Below are 17,879 nucleotides of genomic sequence, written 5' to 3'. Positions count from 1 at the left end.
ATAGTTTTACTATATTATCTTTAATTAATTATTATAAATTATCTAAGTATTAAAACACTAATAATATTTAATTCTAAATTAATTTAATGTCTTACATGAGACCCCCTTACATATTTTTCATAATTTTATTATATCACTTTTAATTAATTATTGTAAGTTATCTAAGACATTTGTGTTTTGTTGCTTCACTCGCAATTTCACTCTACCACCTCTGATTAATTATTGTGATCATCTAACTACTGTGTCACTTAAATTGAGATAGAAAAAAGAGTATTATAAATAATAATAATTAAAAAATTAAATTACTTAAAAAATATAATTGATTATCAAAGCCACAAAATTTTGTACAAGAAGAGTAACATATATTATTTGAAAATTACATTAAAAAAAATATTATAAATTACAACAGTTAACAATTAAAATATCTAAAAAACATCTTTTATATATTTCAAAAAAATAATATAAATTACAATAATTAACAACTTAAAAATTTTAAAAACCAATCTGCTTTGGCATAACTTCATTGATCCTTTCCCTTGCCTTCATAACAACTTAAAAATTTTAAAAAACCAATCTGCTTTGGCATAACTTCATTGATCCTTTCCCTTGCCTTCATTATTTCATACATTTTAGTTTATTTGTCTTATTTCTTTTAGTTTGTTATGTATTTCAAAAAAATTGCGAAAAAATTCCTGTACATCACAATAATTAATAACTTAAAAATTTTAGAAGGTATGAAATATTGAGTTGATTCTCATAATTATATTAGTGGCATTTAAATTAGAGTGAAAAAATATTATATATCACAATAATTAAAAATTTAAATTCTTTTTAAAATATAATTAACTATTAATGCCACAAAAGTTTGGATAAAAAGAGTAACTTATATTATTTAAAAATTACATAAAAAGTATTATAAATTACAATATTTTGACAGCTTAAAATATCTAAAGAAATTAATTTGTTATATTTCAAAAAAATACATAAAAATTATTATAGATTACAATAATTAACAACTTAAAAGATATAAAATATTTGATTGACTCTCGAAATTATACCAGTTTCATTTAAATTGACAAAGTTAAAAATATAATTAACTATCAATGATACAAAAGTTTGGACAAGAAGCGTAACATGTATTATTTGAAAATTACATAAACAAGTATTATAAATTACAACAATCAACAACTTAAAATATCTAAAACATATTAAAATTGTGATTGATTATCTAAATTCTATTTGTATCACATAAATTAATACCAAAAAATAACATATATTGGGCCTATGCTGGCACGGGCCTTCGACAACCCAGACTCACTCTTTGTTATTCTTATGAGCTAGTCGGTACCCCTACAATTTATAATTCCAAGGACTATAGGAAATCCGCCCTTGACTCGGCAGTCAAGCTCCCAACCCAAGTTTGCCGCAAAGATTGGAGTTTTCATAAGTTGGTACACCCCCTTACAAGTATACTGTGGCATCACCCTTACATGATGTTCAAATTATCCCATTTAAAGATAATACCCGTATCGACAACTATGGTTTCCAGCGATGAGCTCTTATACTCAAACGCCTTTTTCGAATAACCAACTAGCTCTCTTAAGCCCAACTTTTAGTTCTTCAAAATCATGCTTCATGCTTTTCAAAACACCCAATACTTATTCTGTTAAGGGCATGTCATCAACGGGTATCGTCATACCCTGACTTGCAAGTCGTTCATATCATAACAAATTCACAACCCATCTCATTCAAGACGTGCAAATGACCACCAAAGATTTACAACATCACAAGAGAGCCATCACTTTAAAATCTCAAGAAAACTTATGCAATTATCCTCTTTTTGCAAGACTTTAACATACGATGGTCATGTCAATTTATTCAATCACATGCAATTCTTCTTTTTAATGCAAAAGTATGGATATAGCAAGAAAACTCCATCCCATCATATCATAAAAACATGTCAAACATGATGTTAAGAAACTTACTTTCAAACCTTAATTCATACATTCTAAATCACTCGCAATACAAATAGATACTATATTTCTTAACAAGAGAGGGGATTCATTGTTCATGCTCTCAATTAAATTTTTCAAAACTATAAACGTAAATGCACAAGGGTTATAATTCAATTTCCACGAAAAGGGTTCAACACAATACATATATTTTCATCAAGACGATTTAATAACATGCTTTTTAAAATAATATTCAAAACCCTTCATTTGCAACATGATTATAAATCATTATATTTGATAAAAAAGATAAAATTCATGCCCGTGGAGTTTAAGAATAGTCCCACATACCTTATGTTTAGTTTGAAGATTTGAAATCCTAGTCTTGACTCTTTTCTTGAAATCTTGACTAAGGTTGAATTCTTGAATTTTGGAGGAGAGTTAGGGTTAAATTCTCGAGGGAATTGTGTAGTTTTGGACATATAATGCCCTAATGATGCTTTAATTTATTGTTTTCACGATTTGGGGCTGTGGGGAAAAGACGAGACTGCCCTTCAAAATTTAAATTCGCAGCTAAAACCCACTTTTGGAGCTCACCGTGATGCGACAAAGGTCCCATCGCTATAGCACCGCAAAGCAGTGCAATCGTGGTAACCTACTGTTTTCGAAATTCAAACACGTCTTAAACCTCATCTGAAAAATCTGAAACTTCTCCAAGACATCCCTTTACACCCTTGAACATGAATCAACTCAAAAATCTATTCCTCGAGGTCAGAAAGATCAATTTAAAAATCATTGAAGTTAAGGGCTCATAAATATGACTAAGTCTTTTAACACTTAGAAATTTCATGTTGTAAGTTCTCTCGGCATGCTACTAAGGGCGGTATTAAGCGGAGAGTTCTCTCGGCATGCTACTAAGGGCGGTATTAAGCGGAGAATGCTACGGGATGTTACATGATCCAAATCCCTCTAAAAGCAGAACATGTCCTATTCCACATATGCATCAGTTGTGCACTTATAAAAGCGAGACATCCAAATAGGAGAAAAACTCTTAAGAAATAAAAATCAAATGCTATTCAGTAGAAGAAAAATTTAATAAATTAAATTCAACTATCCTCAAGTATCAGATCTAAGTTGCATAAGGCATATCTTCGAGCACCTTGGCTGCATCAAAGCCCTTATTGGGTGCATAGTCATACTTTTTCTCCCTACGAATATGCAAAATCGCAATTTAACCAGCTTAAGCAAGATGGGCGTCTTACGTGTCTATGCAGTTGCAGCAGCAAGACACGTAGCTTATCCCTTGTAAAAGAACACATATCAACCTAGTAAGAGAATGAAGCTATTCTACCAAAAAAAATCTCAAAGCGGTATCATTAGAAATAGAAAGCCTACCGAAATTAATAAAAATTGGAACTGAACAATCAAAATAATTTCTGTAGAATTTTTAGCAGCGAAGAGAAATCGGATTACTTTTCTTTCTCCAGTCAAATCAGATTGCTTCGAAAAGAAAAAGAATAGCATGAACTGTGAAGATAACCATGAAGGTCTGATGTAGTCTTATGTTTGATGTGAAGACACGTGGTTGGTAATGAAAGAAATAAAAGACACCTGTGAACAAATAAATAGTCAAAAGTCCACTATGTCCTTACATTGAACTTTAAGGACGAATAACACACGCGTTTAAACATCTCTTCTATATATACTAGGGGGTCGAGGCCCGTGCTAGCACGGGCAAAGTTAATGTCCTTACATTGGACTTTAAGGACGAATAACACACGCGTTAGCACGGCAAAGTCCATTATGTCCTTACATTGAACTTTAAGGACGAATAACACACGCATCGAAACATCTCTTCTATATATACTAGGGGGTCGAGGCCCGTGTTAGCACAAGCCCATGTTGCAGGTAAAGAATAATTAAATTCAATGCATCAATATATGGAACAAACTATTTATTTTATGCTATTTGTTAAAGGAGCAAAATTTTACAAGGAATTATGTACATTTTATTTACATTAGATAAAAAAATATGATGCATCCTTAGCTTGAGAGTTGAGATGAATAACCATACAATTGAAACCTGTTGCATAAATTGTGAAGTGTTAGTGTTTTGATAAGTAGTTTATATATGAAAATGAAAGAACGGGAATGAAACGTTAACAGATAGATGAAACATAATTTTTTGGTTCAAGGAAAGACGACGACGACGACAACAACAATCCCAGTATATTTCCACAAAATGAGGTCTGAGGAGGGTGAAATGTACGCAGTCCATACCGCTCCCTCCGAAGAAGTAGAGAGGCTGTTTCCGATAGACCCCCGGCTCAAGATAGAGAATAGTACATCAAGGTCGTAATGAAACATGAAACAGGATGGATGACATAAACGAAATAAGAAATAAAAAAAAAATATTAGAGAAATACGAAATAAGAGAAAATACTAGCAATTTGAAATAAGAGATAAGAAAGAGGGACACCCGGCTACACAAGTGCTCTCCTACCACCTTGCCACAATCCACACACTCACACTAGCTTTCTACCCTAATCCGCGACCTCCACACCTTCCTGTCTAGAGTCATGTCCTCAGTAAGTTGTAACTGCTCCATGTCATGTCTAATCACCTCCCTCCAGTATTTCTTTGACCTACCTCTACTCCTCCTGAAGCCATCCAAATCTAGCCTCTCACACCTCCGAACTGGGACATCCGTGCCTCTCCTCATCACATGCCCAAACCATCTCAACCTTCCTTCTCGCATCTTGTCATCCACCGAAGCCACTCCCACCTTCTCCCGGATAATCTCATTCCTAACTCTATCCCCTCTAGTAAGTCCACACATCCAACGCAACATTCTCATTTCCGCCACCTTCAATTTTTGAATGTGGAGTTCTTGACTGACCAACACTTGACTCCGTACAGCATGGCCAGACGGACTGCCACTCTGCAGAATTTGCGGGCACCTTCTTATCTCACAGCACTCCTGAGGCGAGCCTCCACTTCATCCAACCTGCTCTAATACGTTTAGAGACATCCTCATCAATCTCGTCATTTCCTTGAATCATAGACTCAAGATACTTAAAACTATCCCACTTACAAACATCATGGGAATCCAACCTCACCACCACTTCGTCCTCTTGACTCGAATCACTAAACTTGCACTCCTACTCTGTCTTGGACCTACTCAACCTGAATCTCTTAGATTCAAGAGTTTGCCTCCAAACCTCCAATTTTTCATTCACACCTCCCCGCATCTCATCAATCAACACTACATCATATGCAAATAACATACACCAAGGCACCTCCCCTTGAATGCTCCGCGTCAACACGTCCATCACCAACGCAAAAAGGAACGGGCTAAGAGTCGATCCCTGATGCAATCCTGTCTCGACCGAAAAATGCCCTGAGTTTAAGATTCTATCACATGCTTCCAATGTCCTTTCTAAAACGTGCTCCAGCAGTGGCTTGCCAGTGGTGGTTGATGCTGTAACAGTAACAACCATGGTAATAGCTAAAGGCAATAACCCCTGCAAATCAACAAGACTTGAATCCATCTCATTACCAATTCTTTTAACAACTCTAGCATAATCAATTGGATGATTAACAAGTGAATCTAAGTCGGGAAATGTCAATCTGTACTTGTCACACATAAAATTATGGATTATATGTCAATTTCATCTTCAATATCAACTGATAACATGTTACAATCTATATCAACTTATATTCTGGATCATCTGCTTCAGGAAGAACATCACCCTTATTCGCGAAAAATAGGGCATCTTCGCCTTTAATTTCTGCATTATGTCAATGTAATGACGTGATTTTCGTAGCTTCAAAACATTATCTAGATCATACTCATCATCATCATCATGATAATTAAATGCTAATTTTTCACATCCATCTTTCTCCATATGTTCATGAACATCAGTTGTATTATGGTCTAATTCATCCAATTCTGCTAAGAATGAATCAGCAAGAGTTGTCATTATTGATAGTAAATTTTGCTGCAAAACACTTAGTCTTGGCAAAAGAGAGGAGACTTCGCAGATATATCTGGTACTATTACTAATTACTATGATAATGCAGACATTAGTCTTGGCAATTGTATGCAGAAGTGTTGGGAGTTTTGCAGTGGCATTGGCTTCACCAGCGTCAGTGACAATGGAACAGGATGCCAGATTGATATAACTCTCTGTATGTTAAAGGTAGCAGGAAAAACTTGGATGTCAGTTATGTTGAACATGTATATGTATCTACAAAGTTCTCTTGCATAGGTAAGAAAAGAAAGGAGGAAGAATATATACATCTGAAAATATTCAATTTTGGATTCATATAGACAGCTACAAACAACTTCTCGGGTGAAAACAAGCTCAGAGAGGGTGGTTTTGGGCCTCGCGATAAGGTATATTCGCATTATGTTATATGTAGCTCAGAGATTTCCTTAATACTCGCACCGCATAACCTAATGAACTGTATAAGTGAAGGCCTGAACAATAAGCAACTACTCTCCAATAAAATTAAACATTTCCTTCCCTCGAACCTTGGCTAGAAAGTTCGAATTACATTCAGAATGAATGTAGCATCTTCAAAGGACCAGTTCCCTAGCTAACAAACCTTGTCGAACATATGAGACTAAACTTTACACCACCATTCCTTTCCTCACATTACAAGACACCAATAATTCACTTGACTAACTGGAACTACAATAATGCCCTTTCTGATATATCGATTTCGAGGTCTGCTTTGTTAGCTTCCACATGAAGCCTGATTATTTTGATTTTTACATGAAAAATAAGTGAAGGGAGAGAAGCAGAAAACGACAAATCAAATGTGAAAGCAAATAGAGGGGAATCGTTGAAACCGTCAAATAAAGTACTATTAAGTTTGCAGATAATGCATACCTGGCACGAAAGGCAACGCCAAGCATCCAATCATTCGTCGAATAAGCATGCACAAATTTACCAGCTACCACCTGCAAAACCAGAACAGCGAGCTTCAGATAGTAATGGGGTCGAAGCCTATATTTGTAAGGAAAACAAAATAAGAAAAGGCAGGAGCGTAGTTAAAATCAAGAAAAATACGACATTGAGGACCTTTCTAGCTGCTTCCCAGTTCATATCTTTAATTACCTCCATTTACAACAAAGTTCATGACGGCGGAAACCTTAGGCATTGTTCAATCATATTTGAAGTCTCTCAACTCAATTAAGACATTTGAATCTGCACAAACAACATTCATACATTACAAGAGAAGCACAAAGACGAAAATTGAAGACCTCCTTTGTCACTTTCTGCAATTAAAAGTAACACAAAAACTATACGTATTCATGAGAGTTTTATGTGTCAAATTTCCCTCGATGCTTTAGTTTTGTGTCACTTCCCAGTTTTATTAATTAATATTCATAAGAGTAATTTATAGTCCAGTCCACCAGCAACAACAGTCGATATTCACCCTTTCTTTAATTTTCTCTTAACATCTAAACTCAAAAGACTAATCCTAATATAAGAGGGAATCTATGAAAACTATAACATATTGATATATCTAACATGGAATTATAAAGTAACAAACTTGATTCCTTCATATCTGTAGAAGTAAAAATCTGGCAATTTTCATCAACAACAATTCTTTTTCAAATTAAAGTAAAATTAGATAAAGTTAACTTGTTAGACAATAGAGCATATTCTCTGTTCCAATGCTTTGATGGTATGTGTTAATTTTTATTTTTTAAAATTTATTTTTGGTATGTTTTTATGTCAAATTATTTTATATTATACAACTTGTAGTTTTTGGTTATGGCTTCTTTGCTTTCTGGTTTATATTTTTTGGGTTTAATTGGAGGTTTTCCGTTCTAATAGTCCAGTCCTATTGAATCCTTATGGTTTGCTCAGTTGCATCAGATCATTTTATAAGTATAAACTACTACTATAACAACATACCTAATGTAATTCCACAAATGAGATCTAGGTAGAGTGGTGTGTACGTAGCTTTACCCCTGGCTCCCTAGCTTTAGAGGCACTGCTTTTGTTCGCCCATCAGCTTAAGCTCAAAAAATTCATCGCAACCATCCCCACAGTGAGCCAATGAAATGGAATTGGAAGAGAATAACCAGAAAAGGATAAAAAAATGTATAGCTACGTAGAACCCAACAACATTTGTTGCTCGTAAAAGTTATTAAACCTGAAATGAAGTAGACATTTGATCATTACTTATTGTTCAAACCAACTATAATTTTATAGCAGTCGACAGAAAGGGAAAAAAGAGAACTAAGAACCAAAAATTGATATCCTAATAAATGAAATATCATGATCATCGCTACAAAAAATAAAAAATGTCTTTCTAAAATGAATTTTAACTCCTCTTATGCGATGTATAAGCAGGTCATTATGATAAATGAATCTCTTATGAACATATCAGTAAACGCAGAGGAGTAAATTAAATTAATCCGAGAAAGAACGCATACGAAATTCATCATTCAAAAACGAACTGATGTAACGCAAAGACATAATTTTCAAACATTCCGTAAGATAAGCAATAAACAGTCTTGAGGTTATACCAAAATTGGGAATCAATACACTTTTGGACGGCTCTAGCGGAGAGGGAGGTCGCCGTTGCTGTTCTATTCATCAATGAAGCTGCTGTGTCATCCATCCAAGCACAATATTCACTGTATCCGTCGAAATCAAAGTTGAAGATATTACAAAAGATCCTTGCGAAAGGAGCTTATACATAACACCAATCGAACCTGTTTATGAATGTGATGTTTTTGTCCTTTCTGTTCACGAATGAGGATATTCTGCAGATTTTTCAAAAACTGATCATGTATAGACTGAAGTTTTATCTTGTATAGTCGAGCTGAAATAAGAAAATGCATAAATCAGATTTCTTCAAAATCTATAATTGAAGCCCATCTGCATCTAAACATTTGAGGATGTATTACGTACCAAGTTTTAACTTTTGGCACTATCCCTAATTTATAGAATTCCAAGTCAAAAACATGTTTATCCTTATTATTATTATTATTATTATCAGCAATATAATGAAGAATTATAAATGAACTGCTAAAATCTCATAATCATAAGTTCGTACAAACCAACAAAACTGATAAACTTACAGGACCAATTTGTAGTTCTGATTGCAGCTTATTAGAAAATAACTAATTAAGCTAGAGATTACAAAAGATAGAGCTAAGACACTCAATCACAAGAGACAAATGCAAGAACAGGCATAAAGCGTCGAAGGAAAATTACTCAATTAGTAAACCATACCTGTAATTTTTCCCATCCCCTTCACCTCCATCGCTGAAATCTAACCACAACTCAACCAAAGCTCCTATTATGAACTGTTCTCAAACAGATCCAAATTTTCACACGACAGACGCTAATTTCACTAACCTTAACCCCTAATTAAGCTTACAAACAAACCCTAATTTTTGAAAATAAGCAAACTTCATCCCAACGAATAAAATTTGTATAATCAAAACCTTTAGAAATGGTAAATTCATACCCGCAGAAAGCAGGCGCACCAACCTAAATTTGTTTTTTCGCTTTGTTGATTGCTGTTTTTGTATGCTTATCAGAACATTTATTTAGTAATGGAGAAGAACACAGAGATGAGAAAGAAGGAGACAATAGCAAGTATGCGATGGAGGGCTTGTATTACCACGCGTATAATAAAGCGCTGTGCCAATTCATCACTATCTGCCATCAAATAACAAAAATATCCCTGAACAATTTTTTCCTGCCGGCAAGCATACATGTCGAAACCACCACTTATATAATGTACTAATACTAAAGGATATGACCCGTGTTAAGAATATTTTTAATATTTTAAAATGGCATAATACAATAAATATAATCCTAAATTTAATATCAAATTATAACATTGAACTTAAATTTTGACAGTGCACAAGTAAGCCCTTTAACTATACAAAACTTGAACAAATAAACACTCTAATCCTACGTGATAAAATATGTGTATACACTCAAAACCATGCAAGTTAGAGTTAGAACTGTATAGTTAAAGAGCCTATTTGTGCACTGGCAAAGTTAAAAGGTCATAGTTATAATGTATTTTTTTTATTAGGTGGTAGCATTTCAGTGGACGTGTGTAAATTGCAAAATCGGAGTGTTTATTTATTTAGGTTTTGTATAGTTAAAAGACCTACTTATGCACTGACAAAATTTAAGTAATGTTATAATTTGATGTAAGTTTAGAGTCATATTTATATATTATATATTATGACTTTTAAGATTGAGTAATTCTTAACAAGACATACAAATAATCATATTCACAACAAAGAAAACTTCGGGCTAAAGGTGCAAGAGGTCGAGCTACTACTTTCAACATAGACGAACCTACATCATTGATCGTGATTAAATTGGTTTTCATTCTCCATTTTTTATGGCAAGTGAGGGGAAGCAAAACATTAGTATGTCAGATAGATGTGAAAATGCAACCCAGCTCACACAAAAATCTCTCCAAGATACTCGTCTTCGTCTTTACTGAAGCACACACAACTTTATTCATTTATCTAAGCTAGGTTTATAAGTTCCAAGGGTCAGAAATGAATTGCCTAATTATTACATTATTACACACTTAAAAACCAGTCTCACATGCATATGATTGAGAGCAATTTGTGTTGCTCTGTCTCGATCGAATAATCGAAAATTTTCTACCTTCCCCTTATAGCACCATAGATTCTCTTATGGTAAGCCCATGACTGTCGAGTCCACTACACAAGAGCTCTGTGATTTGGCCCTGCGATTGGTGAGGGCGATGAAGAATCTATGGTGAGATTCTCTTTACTTTAGTGTAGTACTTTTTGTTCTCTCTGGAAAACTATGTTTTGGCTAAACATTAGTGGTGTCTAATTTTGTGGAAAGCATACTTCATTTTCCAATATTATCTTTTGTTGTTCAATTTCATCGAACAAAATAGTAAAATAGATATAAACCAGCACCTATTTCATGTGACACAAGGCAAAAATAAATATAATTAATCATATTTCTTTTTCTCCTCTTTGTGTCTCACTAAAGGGATTGTGCATGTATCTCAAGTGCCTTTGAACATTGCCCATGCTGACTTTAGAATGAAAAGGTTATTGGTCACTGTTTATTCCTCCCTCTTCCAAAAATGAGATAAATATTAAGGTGAAGATTGCTAAATATGTGTCTGTTTCTCAATTTGTGCTTGTATTTCAAATACTCTTGCATAGATCTGGAAATGGTGCATGATATTAATAAACTTTGTTGGTAAAGAAACAGCCTCTTGGCAAAAATCCAAGGTGAGGATGCATATAATAGACCCTTGTGATCCGACACTTCTTCAGATCCCGCGCATAGCGGGTGCTTTAATGCACGGGACTGCCCTTTTTTAAAGGTGATGATTCTACATAGTGTAAGCTGGACAAAGATATGCTTAGCATGTTTGGTTATCTTGGGAAAAAGAAATGGGAAGAGGGCAAACTTGGGTTTTCAAGTGAGCTACACTGGAAGAAGCATCAGGGGGAATGGGTCTTCTACTGCGTCATTCTGATTTTTCCATAATGAAGAAGGATAGTGTCATCATCTCTAGGTTCCTCAACCACAGTGGCAAATTTATTTTCACAACCATTTGAACAGAAAGTGCGGCACAATTAACCACAACGTCGGGCTGCTCATTAACATTATAAAGCTTGGTATCTTCTGTTTAAACATATACACTTCTATGGAGGAAAGGTGGGAGATAGAAAAGAAAGGAGTACCTGTATATGTCCTCGTTCGTACTGTTAGCCCATATGTTATTGGGCCTTTAGTTTATGGACCTTTAGGTTATTGGCTATGTATATATAGAGGCTTTTCAGATTATATTGAAAACCTGAGCCTTTCTTCCTTTCAATAAAGTTCTATTAACATGGTATCAAAGCTAGTTCGATCCATGTCCTTTGATTTGTTGGTTGAAGATTTTGTAGAAGGCACCTACTGCGCGGATCGAACTCCGCGGTGAGTTCGCTGGGGGGTACGGGGGGCAGCGCGCCCCCGTCCGGGGTTCGGGGCGGAGCCCCGAATTTTTTTTTGAGGTGCTGCTGTATTCGTTTGCTGTTTTCGTTGGGTTTTTGGTTGGATTGATTTGTTGCTGTCTTCGTTTGCTGTCTGGTATTGTTCGTCTTTCGTTCTTTTGCTTGCTGCCATTGTTGTTCGTTCGGAATTGTTCAACCTAGGGTTTTGCATCTTTTTGTTTTTTGAATTGTTTGTGTGTTGCTGTGTTTACAATGACTGGAAAGGATGATTCTCTCCAGTCCATTAGTACTCAATTAGATGGTAAGAACTATGCCTATTGGAGTTATGTCATGAAGAATTTTCTTCGTGGGAAGAATATGTGGGGTTATATCACCGGAGTAAAACCAAGACCTATCGATGATAAAACTGAAAATTTTGATTTGTTGGTGGACTTATGGGAAACTAATAACTCCAAGATTATCACTTGGATTAACAATTCTGTAACTCAGTCAATTGGTATGCAATTGGCTAAGTATGACACAGCAAAGGAGGTCTGGGATCATTTGGAAAGACTCTACACTCAGTCTAATTTTGCTAAGCAGTACCAGTTGGAGTATGATATCCGTGCTCTTCAACAGCATGATCTCAGTATTCAAGATTTTTATGCTGCCATGTCGGATTTGTGGGATCAATTGGCACTTACTGAATCTGCGGAGTTAAAAGGTTTTGGGCCGTACATTGCTAGACGGGAAGAGCAACGCTTGGTTCAGTTTTTGATGGCACTCCGTTCTGACTTTGAGGGCCTACGTGGAACAATCCTTCATCGATCTCCCCTCCCTACTGTTGATTCTGTGGTTCATGAACTGATTGCAGAGGAGACTCGTATCAAGTCTCAAGTGGATAAAGGGTCTAAAGTAACTACTACTCCTGTCGTGTTTGCTGCTTCAACTGATCAGTCTAGGCCACCCCGTACTCAGACTCGACAATCTCCTAAAGTTGCATTTGATGAGTGTGCATTCTGCAAACAGAAAAATCATTGGAAGGCTCAGTGTCCGTTGTTACTTAACAAGGTCAAACAGCCTCAATCTGGGCAGCAACAGAAATATGGGCAGCAAAAGTCTCCGTCACGCTCCTCTGGTGCTCCTCCGTGGTCATCTCGTCCTCCACAGTTCGCTGCTGCTGCACCATCTGTAGATGTTGAGTCTGTTAGCACTATGCCACCTTCTGCGTTGGATCCCCAGGTTTTCGAACAGTTCAAACAGTTCTTCGTTTCTAATCCTACGGCCATGTCAGCATCTATGTCTCATTCGGGTTCAGTTTCTTCTAGTACCTCAGGTATTCCTTCCTCCTTGTGGATATTGGATTCTGGTGCGTCTCATCACATGTCCCCTCATTTGTCATCGTTTGGTTCTTTGTCACCCATTTCACCAATCTCTGTTATGTCCGCGAGTGCTGTACCTATGTCAGTCGAGGGTGTTGGTTCTGTTACTACCCCTCACATTGTCCTCTCTGATGTTTATTACATTCCCAAACTTGCTTTAAATCTTGTTTCGGTCAGTCAGTTGTGTAAGGCTGGTAATTGGGTGTTTTTTTCTGATTCTGTTTGTGTTATACAGGACCAACACACTCAGAGGGTGATTGGGACCGGCCGTAGGTTGGGGGAACTCTATGTCTTGGAGAATCTCAAAGTGTCTGTAGTTGCTGCCTCTAGCATAGATTTATCTTCTTTTCGTTTGAGTCCTTTGTCTTCTCAGTTTTATCTTTGGCATTCCAGATTAGGACATGTGTCAGTTTCACGTTTACGTTTTTTGGTCTCTAGTGGTGCTTTGGGTCATGTGAACACTAGTGATATTTCAGATTGTAGTGGTTGTAAACTGGCAAAATTTTCTGCCTTACCGTTTAATAAAAGTGTGTCTTATTCTGTTGCTCCTTTTGACATTATTCATTCTGATGTATGGGGACCAGCGCCAGTATCCACTAAGGGTGGATCGACCTATTATGTTTCGTTTATAGATGACTATACTCGTTATACCTGGGTGTATCTTATGAAACGCAGATCTGATTTCTTTGGCATTTACAACAACTTTAGAGCCCTTGTTAAAACACAACATTCAGCTGTGATAAAGTGTTTCAGGTGTGACTTAGGGGGTGAATATACCTCTAATGACTTCACTCAGTTACTTGCCTCTGATGGTACCATACACCAGTCATCTTGTACCGACACTCCTGAGCAGAACGGTCTGGCAGAAAGAAAACATCGTCATATTGTTGAGACAGCACGCTCTTTACTTTTGTCTGCAGAGGTTCCTAGTATTTTTTGGGGAGAAGCAGTTCTAACTGCTGTATATGTGATTAATCGTATTCCTACTGCATTGACTTCAGGGATGTCTCCGTTTGAGAAACTATATGGTCACCCGCCGAATTATTCTGCATTACGAGTTTTTGGATGTACTTGCTTTGTTCTTCGTCCTCATGTTGAACGAAATAAGTTAGGGTCAAAATCAGCTATATGTGTGTTTTTGGGGTATGGTATTAGACAAAAAGGCTATCGTTGCTATGATCCTGTAAGTCAGAAATTATATGTTTCACGACATGTCACTTTTTTGGAACATATTCCTTTTTATTCCATTCCAGCTAAAACCCATGATGTGACAAAGTCAGATATTCGGCTTATTGATCCCTTTGGGATTGACATAGAGGTTCCAGTTCCGGATTCATCCATGCCATCTGGTGTGCCACCTGATAGTGCTTCAGCCTCGCCTGTGCCTGAGTCTGCTCCTTCGACTGTTGAGACTGGAGACCCACCACCTCTGAGGAGGTCTACTCGACCTTGTAAGTCCACCAAACTGCCAGATTTTTACTATTCTACATATTCAGCCTCATTTGCTTCCTTTATTGCAAACATACATCATTTGTCTGAACCTGAGTCGTATAGAGAGGCTGTGTCTGATCCTCTTTGGCAGAATGCTATGGCCGAGGAACTTGCTGCTCTTCATCATACACATACATGGGATTTGGTTACTCTCCCACCTGGTAAGCATGCGATTGGTTGTCGATGGGTGTATAAGATAAAAACAAAATCTGATGGGTCTGTTGAGCGATACAAGGCAAGACTTGTGGCAAAAGGGTATTCACAACAATATGGTATGGATTATGAGGAGACTTTTTCCCCCGTAGCAAAGATGACGACTGTTCGCACTATGATTGCTGTTGCATCCGTTCGACAGTGGAAGATATTTCAGATGGATGTCAAGAATGCTTTTCTGAATGGTGATCTCCACGCGGAAGTTTATATGACTCCTCCCCCAGGTATTGACCACCAGCCAGGTGAAGTTTGTCGGCTTCGAAAAGCTTTATATGGTCTCAAACAAGCCCCTCGTGCTTGGTTTGAGAAATTCTCCACTGTTATTACTTCCCTTGGATTTGTCCCGAGTAACCATGATTCAGCATTGTTTGTTAGATGTACAAGTGCAGGGCGAATTCTATTGTCCTTATATGTAGATGATATGATTATTACTGGTGATGATCATAGTGGTATTGAGTTATTGAAGTATGATTTGGCTCATCGATTTGCAATGAAGGACTTGGGCTTGCTGCGTTATTTTCTGGGTATTGAGGTGGCTCAGTCTAAGAAAGGGTATCTTCTTTCTCAGACTAAGTATATATCTGACTTGTTTACACGGGCGCGTCTTTCTGACAACAGGACTGTAGATACTCCCCTTGAAACCAATGCACGTTACTCTCCTAGTGATGGTGTTCCATTATCAGATCCGAGTCTTTATCGGACTATTGTGGGTAGTTTGGTTTATCTTACGGTTACTCGTCCAGATATAGCACATGCAGTTCATGTTGTTAGCCAGTTTGTTACTGCTCCTACTTCTGTGCACTGGGGAGCTGTACTTCGTATTCTAAGGTATCTTCGTGGCACTCAGTTTCAGAATCTCTTGTTTCCCTCGACGTCATCTCTCGAGTTGCGAGCCTATAGTGATGCTGATTGGGATGGAGATCGCAATGATCGTAAATCCACCACTGGTTTTTGTGTGTTTTTTGGAGACTCTTTAATCTCGTGGAAGAGCAAGAAACAAGATGTTGTCTCTAGATCTTCCACGGAGGCTGAGTATCGTGCTATGGCTGTGACTACATGTGAGATTATTTGGTTACGTTGGCTTCTTGCAGATATGGGGGTTCACATTTCTATGCCTACTCCCCTGCATTGTGATAACAAAAGTGCGGTACAAATTGCAAAGAATTCTGTCTTCCATGAGCGTACGAAGCACATTGAGATTGATTGTCACTTCACCCGTCATCATTTACAGCTCGGGACCATATCGCTTCCTTTTGTTCCATCGTCTTTGCAGATTGCTGACCTTTTTACGAAGGCTCAGTCGGCGTCTCGATTTCGTTTTTTGTGTGACAAACTCTCAATGCTTATTGCTGTTGCATTGTGAGTTTGAGGGGGGATGTTAGCCCATATGTTATTGGGCCTTTAGTTTATGGACCTTTAGGTTATTGGCTATGTATATATAGAGGCTTTTCAGATTATATTGAAAACCTGAGCCTTTCTTCCTTTCAATAAAGTTCTATTAACACGTACCTCCCCTCAATCACTGAAGGCGATGGCAGAGGCTCTGCATATGAAGGATTTCGTTTCAAAATTAGTAAGCAAGATTCTGCAAGTTCATAACTATACTTTGTTGTACAAAACTTGGCAAGCTTAAAAGAGGGAAAAAATTGATACTCTGAATCATCTCTTTGTAGTTGATCTGCTCCCATGCTAACAATTCACAGATGCAATCAAGAGAACCAGCTTTTGTAGCCAAATGAAGTGATGTACTCCTTGGGAAACTATTTTTGTGCAAATTAAAAAAGAAGCTGCTATAAGAACAAAATTACTACGAAAGCACATATAATGAAAAAGAAAAGTTAAAACTTGGACGGGATACTTACCAATATCTACCGGTAGAAGCACAAGCTAGAGCACCATTGTCTAGCAAAATATGATCTTTGACGGGCTGCTAAGTGCAAAGGTGTTGCTCCTTTACCATCTTTAACGTTTACAAACCAAACATATCCCCTAAAAGTTTAATTCCAACACAATGACTTAGAACAAATCGATAAATATACATCATAGAAATAAGAAACAAACAAGTGAATTCTCAGAGAGGTATACCAAGAAGACTCAATATGTGATGTCTGAAAAGCACAAAGAATTGTCTTGAGACAATCAGAGTTCCCATAATAGGCAGCACAGTGCAGGCATTTCTCCCGTTCAGCGTATCAAACGTCAATGGATTTATCTCTTTGGCTTCTGCCACTCTGCATCGATACTGATCACTGAAATGAGCGGACTTCCTTCTCCAGATTCTCACAGCGCTCCATAAGGGATTGTAGATCTGAAGGAATTGCTGTTGTTAAATTTCTCTCTTTGGCTTCTGCCACTCTGCATCAATATTGATCACAGAAGAGAGGTTATCAAAAAGTGCTACGGGTATACATACGAAAAAGCCGGATGCCAGACACGCGTAACAGCCTGTTTGAATGGTGGTTTGCCATGCTTTCATAATGTATGGTACATACAGTATGGTATGGTACGGTTTGTATCATGTTTGGATGGACTGTATCATTTATTGTAGTTTAATAATAGTTTTTTTGTTTGGATTGATGGTATGGTATTATATGTTAACGGGTAATTTTACTAAAATACCCCTATTTGTTATAAATTTTCAATCAGGATATTGATGACGTCGTTTTCTTTGTCAGCTATGTTGAGCTCATCGACCCGCCTCCTTCTTTCACTTCCCACCGTCCCCGTCGTGGTCGGCCTCGCAAAATACCTATACCTATGTCTATTCTACCTGAAAATTCTAACCCCGAAAATGGAAAAACCCTAAAAGGTGTTAATGAGGTAGCAACGTCTCTTACTTCTTCTGAGGATACTACTATGTTAAATGATAGGG

At 36.9% G+C, this 17,879-nt stretch overlaps 1 long non-coding RNA gene across 13 annotated transcripts; it reads right to left on the bottom strand.

Moving 5' to 3' along the window:
* Positions 1-2,919: 2,919 nt before the first annotated feature.
* On the bottom strand, positions 2,920-17,431 carry LOC107850845. 13 transcript variants are annotated; one of them, XR_007048222.1, is made up of 13 exons: positions 17,093-17,429; positions 16,870-16,996; positions 16,661-16,767; positions 16,517-16,550; positions 11,688-11,708; positions 9,211-9,642; positions 8,688-8,797; positions 8,499-8,609; positions 7,882-8,122; positions 7,075-7,164; positions 6,847-6,917; positions 6,019-6,137; positions 5,538-5,900 (listed from the first exon to the last, which is right to left on the bottom strand). It is a non-coding gene; the product is annotated as an uncharacterized LOC107850845 (long non-coding RNA). The 13 variants fall into 13 exon arrangements; XR_007048224.1 differs by having other exon boundaries at positions 5,538-6,137; positions 9,211-9,284; positions 9,449-9,642; XR_007048225.1 differs by having other exon boundaries at positions 5,538-6,137; positions 9,211-9,250; positions 9,449-9,642.
* Positions 17,432-17,879: the final 448 nt, after the last annotated feature.

This window comes from Capsicum annuum, chromosome 12 (genome assembly GCF_002878395.1).
Source record: "Capsicum annuum cultivar UCD-10X-F1 chromosome 12, UCD10Xv1.1, whole genome shotgun sequence".
Classification (NCBI taxonomy): Eukaryota; Viridiplantae; Streptophyta; class Magnoliopsida; order Solanales; family Solanaceae; genus Capsicum; species Capsicum annuum.
This window is presented reverse-complemented; position numbering and strand designations above follow the sequence as displayed.